The sequence below is a fragment of the Nerophis lumbriciformis genome, linkage group LG17 (assembly GCF_033978685.3).
Source record: "Nerophis lumbriciformis linkage group LG17, RoL_Nlum_v2.1, whole genome shotgun sequence".
Classification (NCBI taxonomy): Eukaryota; Metazoa; Chordata; class Actinopteri; order Syngnathiformes; family Syngnathidae; genus Nerophis; species Nerophis lumbriciformis.
The window spans coordinates 8,842,177-8,857,689 of record NC_084564.2 but is presented as its reverse complement, the minus strand read 5'-3'; the positions used below and the strand labels follow the sequence as shown (position 1 = coordinate 8,857,689).

Here is a 15,513-nt window from a genome sequence, read left to right as displayed (position 1 = left end):
GTATAAATGTGAAAGAATGAATGTTTATTGTATACATGTGAATGAATGAATGTTTATTGTATGAATGTGAAAGAATGAATGTTTATTGTATACATGTGAATGAATGAATGTTTATTGTATGCATGTAAATGAATGCATGTTTGGTGTAAAAATGTGAATGAATGAATGTTTGGTGTATATATGTGAATGAATGTTTGGTGTATAAATGTGAATAAATGAATGTTTGGTATATAAATGTGAGTGAATGAATGAATGTGTGGGATATAAATGTGAATGCATGCATGTTTGGTGTATAAATGTGAATGCATGAATGTTAGGCATATAAATGTGAATTAATGAATGTGTGATATATAAATGTGAATAAACGAATGAATGAATGTTTGGTAGAAAATGTGAATGAATGAATGAACGTTTTGTAGATAGAAGTGAATGAATGAATATTAGGCATGTAAATGTGAATGAATGAATGTGTGATATATAAATGTGAATGAATTAATTAGAGATGGCCGATAAATGCGTTAAAATGTAATATCGGAAATTATCGGTATCAGTTTTTTATTATCAGTATCGGGTTTTTTTGGGTTTTTTTTTTATTTTTTATTAAATCAACATAAAAAACACAAGATACACTTACAATTAGTGCACCAACCCAAAAAGCCTCCCTCCCCACACAATTCCATTCACACAAAAGGGTTGTTTCTTTCTGTTATTAATATTCTGGTTCCTACATTATATATCAATATATATCAATACAGTCTGCAAGGGATACAGTCCGTAAGCACACATGATTGTGCGTGCTGTTGGTCCACTAATAGTACTAATATTTAACAGTTAATTTTACTCATTGTCATTAATTACTAGTTTCTATGTAACTGTTTTTATATTGTTTTACTTTCTTTTTTATTCAAGAATTTTTTTTAAATGTATTTATCTTATTTTACGTATTTTATTTTTTTTAAAAGGACCTTATCTTCACCATACCTGGTTGTCCAAATTAGGCATACTAATGTGTTAATTCCACGACTGTCAATATCGGTTGATATCGGTATCGGTTGATATTGGTATCGGTAATTAAAGAGTTGGACAATATCGGAATATCGGATATCGGCAAAAAGCCATTATCGGACATTCCTAGAATTAATGAATGTTTGGTAGAAAAATGTGACTGAATGAATGAATGTGTGGGATATAAATGTGAATGAATGCATGAATGAATGATGGGATAGGCTGTGCATGTTTGCATGAATGTACCGCAGGGCTGCGGTGTTTACATGTGTTATCCCCATCAGTGTGTGACTGCTGAGTGAATGAATGAATAATAGCTTTTCACTGTAAATGCACTGTATGCAATCTTGAATCCAATCAATTATTATTATTATTATTATTATTCATAACTTGTATTTACTCAACTAAATCCATTCCCAATAATTGTATTTATTAGAAAATTAGAGTTTTTATTTTTGTGTATTTCAGTTTAAAATCCATGAAAGTCCTTCTGAGCAAAAACTGAGCAGCAGTTGGATGTTTGTCATGTTGTTCCTCTAATGTCCCAACAATGAAGCAGAGCATCTTCTGTTGCTTGTTGAACAAGATCTAGTGGGCTGTGACCACCCTGTGCCTCGTCAGGGTCTCTATAATGTGAGAGTCTCCATAACGACCCTCTGAAGCAGCACGCGTGTGATGGAGACTTAGTGCTCCCCTCAGATCCTTCTTACCTTCATGCTGCCTCCTGTTTATCAGCGGCACGTTACAACCTGCCATCACTCACACACACACACACGTGGAGGCGTACACACACTCACTGACTCATCACTCAGCACACACTTTGGTATGTGACAATATATACAGTCACGGTCAAAAGTTGACATACACTTGTAAAGAACATAAATGTCATGGCTGTCTTGACTTTCCAATCATTTCTACAAAAATGAGCTGATGGCCACAATACCCAGCAATATGTTTGGAGGAGAAAAGGTGAGGCCTTTAATCACAGGAACACCATGCCTCCTGTCAAGCATGGTGGTGGTAGTATTATGCTCTGGGCCTGTTTTGCTGCCAATGGAACTGTGCTTTACAGAGAGTAAATGGACAATGAAAAAGGAGGATTACCTCCAAAATCACTCTATCACAACAAAATAAGAGTTGTAGAAATTATTGGAAACTCAAGACAGCCATGACATTATGTTCTTTACAAGTGTATGTAAACTTTTGACCACGACTGTACATGTACTATATACAAGTATTATGAGACAATATATACAAGTATTATGTGACAATATATACAAGTATTATGTGACAATATATACAAGTATTATGTGACCATATATACAAGTACTATGAGACAATACATACAAGTACTATGAGACAATATATACAAGTATTATGTGACAATATATACAAATATTATGTGACAATATATACACGTATTATGTGACAATATATACAAATATTATCTGACAATATATACAAGTATTATGTGACAATATATACAAGTATTATGTGACAATATATACAAATATTATCTGACAATATATACAAGTATTATGTGACAATATATACAAGTATTATGTGACAATATATACAAGTACTATGTGACAATATATACAAGTATTATGTGACAATATATACAAGTATTATCTGACAATATATACACGTATTATGTAACACTCTGCTGTGATTGGCAGCTGTCAGTCACTGCCGGGCTGTCAGCCAAATGTTGGCAACAGTTCTTTTTTTACATTTTATTTTATTTCCATTTATTTATTTTTAAATATGTTAGCAACAGTTCTTTTTTTATTTATTTACTTGTATTGTATTTATTTTTAAATATGTTGGTAACAGTTATTTGTGTATCTTTTATTGATGTTTTTAAAATATGTTAGGAACTGTTCTTTTTGTATCTTTTATTTATTCATTTTGAAATATGTGAGCAAAATTTCTTTTTTAAATATTATTTATTTATTTTGAAATATGTTAGCAACAGTTATTTTTGTATATTTTATTTATTTATATTTAAATATGTTACTAACAGTTTTTTGAATTATGTATTTATTTATTGTTTAATGTTTTGGCAACAGTTAGTTGAAAAAAAACAAAAAACTTTAATTGTATTTATTTATTTTTAAATATGTTGGCAATACGTCTTTTTTAAACTTTTATTTTGTTTATTAATTAATTTTAAATATATTGGCACCAGTTCTTTTTTTACCTATTTACTTTTATTGTATTTTTTTATTTATTTTTTTAAATATGTTGGCGACAGTTATTTATTTATTTATTCATTTTTTTACCTATTTACTTTTATTGTATTTATTTTTTATTTTTGTAAATGTAGTTTTATTTTATGTATTTATTTTTTGATATGTTGGCAAGAGTTCTTTTTTTATATATATTATTTGTATCTTATTTATTTAAAATTAAAAATTAAAAAAACATTTTTCCTTATTTACTTGTATCTTATTTATTATTATTAAATGTACTTTTCCTTTATTTATTTTAAAACACGTTGGCAACAGTTCAGTCATGTCTGCCGTGTTTTGTCTTTCAAATACATCACCTAACTTTTTGCAATGTTTGCCCCATGGAATTATTCCAATACACTTTTTCATATTTCTTATTGACCAATCAGGATGTTTAAAAATCAAATAAATATAACAGGTTAATTCTTTCACTTGAACAATGATTTGGGAAGCATGATAAATTTAGAACGGAGCACACGGTCATTAATGAACAAGCATATTGTACAACACAACCAATGTTGGTGGGTTTGATTTTCCTCATCCTTCACTTAATGTGTGAGTGAAGTATGCATAAAGAATGGCGTTTCCTTGATGTGAAGACCGGATAAGTCCGAAATGGATGGAGATGATAGAGTATTATCTGCTCACAGATGCTCCCTGCTGGTTGTTTGAGCAAACTGCAGCCAGTCCTGCATAAATCAACCAACCCCCGCCCCTAATGCGTCAGTCACACGCAGGATTCTCACAGAAATGACGTACGGTATTTGCTTTCCAGCCACCAAAGACAAGAAAGAAGTCAAAGAGAAAGTACGAGAGTAGCGCTGCTTGGTGAGAAGTGAGTTGAAAAGTGCCGCAGTGCAAGATCAAGTCGTGTCATGCACACTGGTATGTCCTCCCCCGCCTGTACAACACGCCGTACGCTCGTCCCTCCTTTATCGCGGCCACTTGCCCAGGCATGACTGTGGGCAACCAATTCCTGCAAATAATGGATTTGATTTGTGTAGCGCAGACGTGTCCAAAGTGTGGCCCGCAGCACATTAAAATAAAACCGAGTGGAGTGGAACTGAAATGCTTGAATGTCCATGGTGAGTGGAGTGTGTGGATGTTGGAACGCTTCGAATCGGATGAGAAATGTGGGATATGCAGTCGATTGTATAATGCCCGTTCATTGTCAATAGGGAGAACATACCGGGAAATTCTGGGAAAACCGGAAATTTGGGGAAAGTGAAAACATGTTTTGCGTTCGATATATCTGAAGAGTAGCGCGGGTGGATCGGGTTTAAAAAATGGCGAAACATTTTGATAAGTTAGGGCATTGTAGAACTATGAATATGTCCATTTACTTGAATTTCCTGGAAATGTGAACATTTTTTCGAGAAAACCGTGAATTTTTAAAAATATGAATATGAATACGAATGGGTTGGTGTTGGAATTTTTGGAATCGATTAAAAAATGTTGACGTAGTGACAGCTCGGATTGAGAATGGGTATTTTGGACATTCCTGGAAATTTTGAAAATCTAGGGATTAACGTAAATTTTTCAACATAATGATACTTGCACAATTGTCCTAGATGGTATGAATGGGTTGGTGTTGGAATTTTTGGAATCAGTTTAAAAATGTTGACGTAGCGACAGCTTGAATTGAGAATGGGTATTTTGGAATTTCCTGGAAATTTGGAAAATCTGGGGAAAAACGTCAATTTTTGAACATATTGATACTAGCACAATTGTCCTCGGTGGTATGAATGGGTTGGTGTTGGAATTTTTGAAATGGGTTGAAAAATGTTGACGTGGTGACAGTTTGAATTGAGAATGGGTATTTTGGAATTCCTGGAATTTGGGGGGAACCGGGATATTGTACGGAAAACAATAGGACAATGAGTTGTCCCAACTAAGAGGAATGTTTTAAAGGTGGAATGGTCAAAAACGGTTGAAGAATGTGGACTGTGAAGATTTTCCAGGAAGACGTGAAAATAGGGATTCAGAAAACCGGGAATTCTGGGAAATCTGGGAAAAACGTCAATTTTTTAACATAATGATACTAGCACAATTGTCCTAGATGGTATGAATGGGTTGGTGTTGGAATTTTTGGAATCAGTTTAAAAATGTTGACGTAGCGACAGCTTGAATTGAGAATGGGTATTTTGGGATTTCCTGGAAATTTGGAAAATCTGGGGAAAAACGTCAATTTTTGAACATATTGATACTAGCACAATTGTCCTCGATGGTATGAATGGGTTGGTGTTGGAATTTTTGGAATCGTATGAAAAATGTTGACGTAGTGACAGTTTGAATTGAGAATGGGTATTTTGGAATTCCTGGAATTTGGGGGGAACCGGGATATTGTACGGAAAACAATAGGACAATGAGTTGTCCCAACTAAGAGGAATGTTTTAAAGGTGGAATGGTCAAAAACGGTTGAAGAATGTGGACTGTGAAGATTTTCCAGGAAGACGTGAAAATAGGGATTCAGAAAACCGGGAATTCTGGGAAATCTGGGAAAAACGTAAATTTTTTAACATAATGATACTAGCACAATTGTCCTAGATGGTATGAATGGGTTGGTGTTGGAATTTTTGGAATCAGTTGAAAAATGTTGACGTAGTGACAGCTTGAATTGAGAATGCGTATTTTGGAAATTCCTGGAAATTTGGAAAATCTAGGGAAAAACGTCAAATTTTGAACATATTGATACTAGCACAATTGTCCTCGATGATATGAATGGGTTGGTGTTGGAATTGTTGGAATCGGTTGAAAAATGTTGACGTAGTGACAGTTTGAATTGAGAATGGGTATTTTGGAAATTCCTGGAAATTTCGAAAATCTGGGGATTAACGTCAATTTTTGAACATAATGATACTAGCACATTTGTCCTAGATGGTATGAATGGGTTGGTGTTGGAATTTTTGGAATCAGTTAAAAAATGTTGACGTAGTGACAGTTTGAATTGAGAATGGGTATTTTGGAATTCCTGGAATTTGGGGGAAACCGGGATATTGTACGAAAAAAATAGGAGAATTAGTTGTCCCAACTAAGAGGAATGTTTTAAAGGTGGAATGGTCAAAAACGGTTGAAGAATGTGGACTGCGAAGATTTTCCAGGAAGAGGTGAAAATAGGGCTTCAGAAAACCGGGAATTCGGGGAAAATCGGAAATTTGGGGAAAGTGAAAACATGTTTTGCGTTCGATATATCTGAAGAGTAGCGCGGGTGGATCGGGTTTAAAAAATGGCGAAACATTTTGATAAGTTAGGGCATTGTAGAACTATGAATATGTCCATTTACTTGAATGGGAATTTCCTGGAAATTTGGAACATTTCGAGAAAACCGTGAATGTTTTAAAATATGAATATGAATAAGAATGGGTTGGTGTTGGTGTTGGAATTTTTGGAATCAGTTTAAAAATGTTGACATAGCGACAGCTTGAATTGAGAATGCGTATTTTGGAAATTTGGGAAATCTGGGGAAAAACGTCAAATTTTGAACATATTGATACTAGCACAATTGTCCTAGATGGTATGAATGGGTTGGTGTTGGAATTTTTGGAATCGGTTGAAAAATGTTGACGTAGTGACAGCTCGAATTGAGAATGCGTATTTTGGACATTCCTGGAAATTTGGAAAATCTGGGGAAAAACGTCAAATTTTGAACATAATGATACTAGCACAATTTTCCTAGATGGTACGAATGGGTTGGTGTTGGAATTTTTGGAATCAGTTAAAAAATGTTGATGTAGTGACAGTTTGAATTGAGAATGCGTATTTTGGAATTTCCTGGAAATTTGGAAAATCTGGGGAAAAACGTCAATTTTTGAACATATTGATACTAGCACAATTGTCCTAGATAGTATGAATGGGTTGGTGTTGGAATTTTTGGAATCGTATGAAAAATGTTGACGTAGTGACAGTTAGAATTGAGAATGGGTATTTTGGAATTCCTAGAATTTGGGGGAAACCAGGATATTGTACGAAAAAAATAGGAGAATTAGTTATCCCAACTAAGAGGAATGTTTTAAAGGTGGAATGGTCAAAAACGTTTGAAGAATGTGGACTGTGAAGATTTTCCAGGAAGAGGTGAAAATAGGGCTTCAGAAAACCGGAAATTCTGGGAATTCTGGGAATTCTGGAAAAACCAGAAATTTGGGGAAAGTGAAAACACGTTTTGCGTTCGATATATCTGAAGAGTAGCGCGGGTGGATCGGGTTTAAAAAATGGCGAAACATTTTGATAAGTTAGGGCATTGTAGAACTATGAATATGTCCATTTACTTGAATGGGAATTTCCTGGAAATTTGTAAAATTTCGAGAAAACCGTGAATGTTTTAAAATGTGAATATGAATACGAATGGATTGGTGTTGGAATTTTTGGAATCAGTTTAAAAATGTTGACGTAGCGACAGCTTAAATTGAGAATGCGTATTTTGGAAATTCCTGGAAATTTGGAAAATCTGGGGAAAAACGTCAAATTTTGAACATATTGATACTAGCACAATTGTCCTAGATGGTATGAATGGGTTGGTGTTGGAATTTTTGGAATCGGTTGAAAAATGTTGACGTAGTGACAGCTCGAATTGAGAATGCGTATTTTGGAAATTCCTGGAAATTTGGAAAATCTGGGGAAAAACGTAAATTTTTGAACATATTGATACTAGCACAATTGTCCTAGATGGTATGAATGGGCATGGAATTGTTTTAGCTATATTGTATAACTAACAAACGTTGCTTGGAGTGAAAAATGAAGAGTCCGTACGAGTAGAAACGCTATGGACGGTCAGTAGACAGAACAGCACTATTACTTTCGGTTGAAAGCACTAAATGGAAGGACACATTTTGCAAACAAGAACATACCTTTTCGGTGTATTTTTTTTCTCCAACTATTTGCAATATGGTCGTCAGCAAAGAAAAATCTATGGATTAGCAGCACCATTTTATAAGCCGCAGGGTTCAAAGCGTAGGGAAAATGTAGCGCCTTATAGTCCGTAATTTACGGTAATTTAACACTTAATTTAGGTCAAAAAATATGTCGAATATGCTTTTAAAAAAAAAATCTGGACCAAAATACTGCAGTAGTACATGAAAAATATCTGAAGTGCGATTGGCGGTTTGGACCAAAATACTGCAGTAGTAGAAGAAAAACAACTTGCAGCCATCACTCAGGCCTCGTGGTAAAGCCGTCCCGCACCTGACTTCCTGTCTGGCGTGGTCATCTTTCATGTGAACAACAGGCGTTATTGTGGTCACGGCCAACTGTCTCTTGAATTACCCAGCAAACCCGGCGGGAAATGAGGCGTGGGCTGTTGGAGTCGTGTCGTCCTCTGTGATTGCCTCGCCAGCTGTCACGCTGCCGTCCCGGCGGATTACGTCCGCAACAACCGTTATTTTTACGCGGAGTCACAACATATTTGACTTCCTGTCCTCGTTTTTCCTCCTCGGACTGCTATGAGGTTGACAAGAGGTTTGAGGGAACATGGCGGTCTTGCAGAGCGCCGCATGCCTGGTCGGCCCGGCCATATGGTGTTGGTAGAGGAGCCAGCGCCTAGGGAGGAGCCGCCGTATGGTGGCAGGAAATGCACTCGCACAGCTCTGACAGTGGAGGAATGTGCACACACTGACTCCATTTTACATCCTAACATTCTGCCCTGACCAACATGGCAATCTCACTTTCTCACTGACCTTTTCATTCACTAGCCATCCTCGATGCATCTCAATATCGTGTTTTTGGTATATACACTTTAAATATTTTCAAAGATCTAGTCCAATGATTTAGATTAGTCAGTTCTAGTCCAATGACTTAGATCGGTCAAATCTAGTACAATGACTTATATTAGTCAGAACTAGTCCAATTACTTAGATCGGTCAGTTCTCGTCCAATTACTTAGTTCAGTCAGATCTAGTCCAATGACTTAGATCGGTCAGATCTAGTCCAATGACTTAGATCGGTCAGATCTAGTCCAATGACTTAGATCGGTCAGATCTAGTCCAATGACTTAGATCGGTCAGATCTAGTCCAATGACTAACATGGCTCAGATTTAGTCTAATTCCTTGGAGTGGGCAGATCAAGTCCATTGACTTAGATTAGTCAGATCTAGTCCAATGACTTAGTTTGGTCAGATCTAGTCCAATGACTTAGATTGGTCAGATCTACTCCAATGATTTAGATTGGTCAGATCTCGTCCAATGACTTAGATTGATCGGATCTGGTCCAATGATTTATTTTAGTCAGAACTAGTCCAATTACTTATATTGGTCAGTTCTCGTCCAATTACTTAGTTCAGTCAGATCTAGTCCAATGACTTAGATCGGTCAGATCTAGTCGAATGACTAACATTGTTCAGATTTAGTCTAATTCCTTGGAGTGGGCAGATCAAGTCCATTGACTTAGATTAGTCAGATCTAGTCCAATGACTTAGTTTGGTCAGATCTAGTCCAATGACTTAGATTGGTCAGATCTACTCCAATGATTTAGATTGGTCGGATCTAGTCCAATGACTTATATTAGTCAGAACTAGTCCAATTACTTATATTGGTCAGTTATAGTCCAATTACTTAGTTCAGTCAGATCTAGTTCAATGACTTAGATCGGTCAGATCTAGTCGAATGACTAACATTGTTCAGATCTAGTCTAATTCCTTGGAGTGGGCAGATCAAGTCCATTGACTTAGATTAGTCAGATCTAGTCCAATGACTTAGTTTGGTCAGATCTAGTCCAATGACTTAGATTGGTCAGATCTACTCCAATGATTTAGATTGGTCAGATCTCGTCCAATGACTTAGATTGGTCGGATCTAATCTAATGACTTAGTTTGGTCAGATCTAGTCCAATTACTTATATTTGTCAGATCTAGTCCAATGACATAGGTTGGTCGGATGTAGTCCTATGACTTAGATTGGTCGGATCTAGTCCAATGACTTGATTAGTCTTATCTAGTCCAATGAATTAGATTGGCTAGATTTAGTCCAATGACTTAGATTGGTCAGAACTAGTCCAATGATTTAGATTGGTAAAATGTAGTCCAATGACGTAGATTGGTCGGATTTAGTCCAATGACTTAGATTGGTCGAATTTAGTCCAATGACTTAGATTGGTCAGATCTCGTCCAATGACTTAGATTGGTCGGATGTAGTCCAATGACTTAGATTGGTCGAATCAAGTCCAATGACTTGAATTGGTCTTATCTAGTCCAATGAATTAGATTGGCTAGATTTAGTCCAATAACTTAGATTTGTCAGAACTAGTCAAATGATTTAGATGGTAAAATTTTGTCCAATGACGTAGATTGGTCGGATTTAGTCCAATGACTTAGATCGGTCGGATTTAGTCCAATGACTTAGATTGGACGGATTTAGTCCAATGACTTAGATTGGTCGGATATAGTCCAATGGCTTAGATTGGTCGCATCTAGTTCAATGACTTAGATTGGTTGGATCTAGTCCAATGACTTTGATTGGTCGGATCTAGTCCAATGACTTAGATTGGTCAGCTCTAGTCCGACGACTCAGATTGGTCCGATGTAGTCCGACGGCTCAAATTGGTCAGGTCTCGTCCAACGACTCAGATTAATAAGGTCTCGTCCAACGACTCAGATTAATAAGGTCTCGTCCAACGACTCTGATTGGGCCGATCTAGTCCAATCTCCACTATAAACTGATGATGTCTGCTCGGATGAGAGGCCAAAGTCTTCTAAGATTGAACAGCCTGAGAGTTCTTGCACAGTTCAAAGTTCACAAAGTGCTAACTTGAGGGTTTAAAAACCTGAACATGGTCTTTGTGCAGATAGCTAAGTCATTGTTCAGATGTCTAAGTCATTGTGCAGATGTAAGTCATTGTCCAGATACCTAAGTCATTGTGCAGATGCCTAAGTCATTGTGCAGATGTCTAGATGTCTAAGTCATTGTCTAGATTTCTAAGTCATTGTGCAGATGCCTAAGTCATTGTGCAGATGTCAAAGTCATTGTGCAGATGCCTAAGTCATTGTGCAGATGCCCATGTCATTGTGCAGATGTCTAAGTATTTGTGCAGATGCCTAAGTCATTGTCCAGATGTCTAAGTCATTGTGCAGATGTCTAAGTCTTTGTCCAGGTGTCTAAGTCATTGTGCAGATGCCTAAGTCATTGTGCAGATGTCTTAGTCATTGTGCAGATGCCCAAGTCATTGTGCAGATGCCTAAGTCATTGTCCAGATGTCTAAGTCATTGTGCAGATGCCTAAGTCATTGTGCAGATGTCTTAGTCATTGTGCAGATGCCCAAGTCATTGTGCAGATGCCTAAGTCATTGTCCAGATGTCTAAGTCATTGTGCAGATGTCTAAGTCTTTGTCCAGGTGTCTAAGTCATTGTGCAGATGCCTAAGTCATTGTGCAGATGTCTTAGTCATTGTGCAGATGCCCAAGTCATTGTGCAGATGCCTAAGTCATTGTCCAGATGTCTAAGTCTTTGTCCAGATGTCTAAGTATTTGTGCAGATGCCTAAGTCATTGTCCAGATGTCTAAGTCATTGTGCAGATGCCTAAGTCTTTGTGCTGAATGCCTAAGTCTTTGTACAGATGCCCGGGTCATTGTCCAGATGTCTATGTCTTTGTCCATGTGTCTACGTCATTGTGCAGATGTCTAAGTCATTGTCTAGATACCTAAGTCATTGTCCAGATGTCTAAGTCATTGTCCAGATACCTAAGTCATTGTCCAGATGTCTAAGTCATTGTGCAGATGTCTAAGTCATTGTCTAGACACCTAAGTCATTGTCCAGATGTCTAAGTCATTGTCCAGATACCTAAGTCATTGTCCAGATGTCTAAGACTTTGTCCAGGTGTCTAAGTCATTGTGCAGATGCCTAAGACTTTGTCCAGGTGTCTAAGTCATTGTGCAGATGCCTAAGTCATTGTGCAGATGCCTAAGTCATTGTCCAGATGTCTAAGTCATTGTGCAGATACCTAAGTCATTGTGCAGATGTCTAAGTCATTGTCCTGATACCTAAGTCATTGTGCAGATGTCTAAGTCATTGTCCAGATACCTCAGTCATTGTCCAGATGTCTAAGTCATTGTCTAGATGTCTAAGTCATTGTGCAGATGTCTAAGTCATTGTGCAGATGTCTAAGTCATTGTCCAGATGTCTAGATGTCTAAGTCATTGTCTAGATTTCTAAGTCATTGTGCAGATGCCTAAGTCATTGTGCAGATGTCTAAGTTATTGTCCAGATGTCTAAGTCATTGTGCAGATGTCTAAGTCATTGTGCAGATGACTAAGTCATTGTGCAGATGCCTAAGTCATTGTGCAGATGCCTAAGTCATTGTCCAGATGTCTAAGTCATTGTGCAGATGTCTAAGTCATTGTCCAGATGTCTAAGTCATTGTGCAGATGTCTAAGTCATTGTCCAGATGTCTAAGTTATTGTGCAGATGTCTAAGTCATTGTCTAGATACCTAAGTCATTGTCCAGATGTCTAAGTCATTGTGCAGATACCTAAGTCATTGTGCAGATGTCTAAGTCATTGTCCTGATACCTAAGTCATTGTGCAGATGTCTAAGTCATTGTCCAGATACCTAAGTCATTGTCCAGATGTCTAAGTCATTGTCTAGATGTCTAAGTCCTTGTGCAGATGTCTAAGTCATTGTCCAGATACCTAAGTCATTGTCCAGATGCCTAAGTCATTGTCTAGATGTCTAAGTCATTGTGCAGATGCCTAAGTCATTGTGCAGATGTCTAAGTCATTGTCCAGATGTCTAAGTCATTGTCTAGATTTCTAAGTCATTGTGCAGATGCCTAAGTCATTGTCCAGATGTCTAAGTCATTGTCCAGATACCTAAGTCATTGTCCAGATGTTTAAGACTTCGTCCAGGTGTCTAAGTCATTGTGCAGATGTCTAAGTCATTGTCTAGATTTCTAAGTCATTGTGCAGATGTCTAAGTCATTGTGCAGATGTCTAAGTCATTGTGCAGATGCCTAAGTCATTGTGCAGATGACTAAGTCATTGTGCAGATGTCTAAGTCATTGTGCAGATGTCTAAGTCATTGTGCAGATGTCTAAGTCATTGTGCAGATGACTAAGTCATTGTCCATGAACCACTGAGGATAAAACATAGCGTATATGTGCATTTGGTGTCTGCTAGCATGTCTTACCAAGACAAACCACAGGGGGCGCCATTAGAGGACAGACTATTGACTGTCATTGAAAGTGTTTTCTTCAAAAGTCGCCTTCTGTTTGACATTTAGTGACATTTGTGTTGTGTCAGGCGTGTTGAAAAGAAGGATGGTGGGAGGATTGATGAGAGGCTGGAAGAGAAAGGCAGGGTGGGAGGAAGGTGTCTCCTTCCTGTATTCTGTGACCTTTTCACAACGTCACTGAGGATTTGTGTGCCATCTGCGCCCCCCCCCCCCCCCCCCCCGGGTCTCGTCTAATCCCGCCTCCGGTCTCCGCGGTGATGTTACGTGAAGCCTCCCGCCTTATCTCGCTCGCACACTCGTTCCTTTTGTTGCCTCCTGCGCGACAAGGGAAGATCTACCTGTGCGTTCCCACGCCTACCAATATGTCTTCCTGTGGAAAATAGTCCTTTAAGAGTGGGAGGCTGGGATCTGCTCAGGAACACTGGAGGAAGTGGCGTCCCTTTTTTACGCCTGTTGGAAAATGTGATTTCTTTCTTTTCCGCCGGGTTTTACTGAATTGTGAAGAACTTTCTTTAATTTCCGGATTTCCTACGCTTTGAAACCTGCGACTTATAAAGCGGTGCGGCTAATTTATGGATTTTTATTTGCTGACGACAAAAATGCAAATAGTTCTAAAAAAACAAATACATTTAGGTTTCAAATGTTCTTGTAGTCAGACAATATTGTCGGTATATGAGATGGAATTTTTTAAAGAAAATCTGAAAATAATATTGGTCAAGTAACAAAATATATGACCTAGCATGCTAATGATTGTGCTTTATACAAACAAATACTTATTCTGGCCACTAGTTGGCAGTGCAGCGTCTCCTGATTTAAACAAACATAAGGGACGTGCATGAAGATGACCTCCTGCCTTCAAAGTGTCTGTTTGTCCCTCATGAGCCAGCAAACAAGTGAGGATCCAAACATAGCAGGAAGCTCTGGCCAGCGCTTCATTTGCTGTCATACTTCTTGGCTGGTCATTAGTTTTATTGCAGCGCAGGCTGGATCTCCTCTCAGCCATGAAAAGGCCGCTTGGAGCAAATTGGGACGCGTAAATCGAGAAGATGCTCAGGACTTCTCAGCGGGCGAATGGTGTGAGCGCGTTTGGACGCAGGTCATCAACTGCAATATTGAAAATGCACTTTTTAAACAATGTCTTTTATGACCACAATAACGTAAACATTATTAATAGGGATGTCCGATAATGGCTTTTTGCCGATATCCGATATTCCGATATTGTCCAACTCTTTAATTACCGATACCGATATCAACCGATATATACAGTCATGGAATCAACACATTATTATGCCTAATTTGGAAAACCAGGTATGGTGAAGATAAGGTACTTTTAAAAAAAATTAACAAAATAAAATAAGATAAATAAATTAAAAACATTTTCTTGAATAAAAAAGAAAGTAAAACAATATAAAAACAGTTACATAGAAACTAGTAATTAATGAAAATTAGTAAAACTAACTGTTAAAGGTTAGTACTATTAGTGGACCAGCAGCACGCACAATCATGTGTGCATACGGACTGTATCCCTTGCAGACTGTATTTATATATATTGATATATAATGTAGGAACCAGAATATTAATAACAGAAAGAAACAACCCTTTTGTGTGAATGAGTGTAAATGGGGGAGGGAGGTTTTTTGGGTTGGTGCATTAATTGTAAGTGTATCTTGTATTTTTTATGTTGATTTAATTTAAAAAAACCAAAAAAAAACAAAGAACGATATCGATTAAAAAAAAAACGATACCGATCATTTCTGATATTACATTTTAACGCATTTATCGGCAGGCCGATATTATCGGACATCTCTAGTTATTAATAAACTGTACCTGTAGTCCAGGGGTCGGCAACCCAAAATGTTGAAAGAGCCATATTGGACCAAAAATACGAAAAAAAAACTACCTGGAGCCGCAAAAAATAAAAGCCTTATATAAGTGTTATAATGAAGACAACACATGATGTAAGTGTCTATATTAGCGATATTAGCCTACTATCAAAACGACTTTAAAAGCCTTATATAAGTGTTATAATGAAGGCAACTAGGGATGTCCGATAATGGCTTTTTGCCGATATCTGATATTCCGATATTGTCCAACTCTTTAATTACCGATACCAATATCAACCT

At 37.2% G+C, this 15,513-nt stretch overlaps 2 protein-coding genes across 3 annotated transcripts in view; one reads left to right on the top strand and one right to left on the bottom strand.

The window, feature by feature from the left end:
* Positions 1-15,513, bottom strand: part of cog6 (component of oligomeric golgi complex 6) — a 231,261-nt gene that overhangs the window by 143,157 nt on the left and 72,591 nt on the right. The gene's annotated exons all lie outside the window — the stretch shown is intronic.
* Positions 1-15,513, top strand: part of LOC133614437 (LHFPL tetraspan subfamily member 6 protein) — a 154,336-nt gene that overhangs the window by 83,932 nt on the left and 54,891 nt on the right. The window lies entirely within an intron of this gene.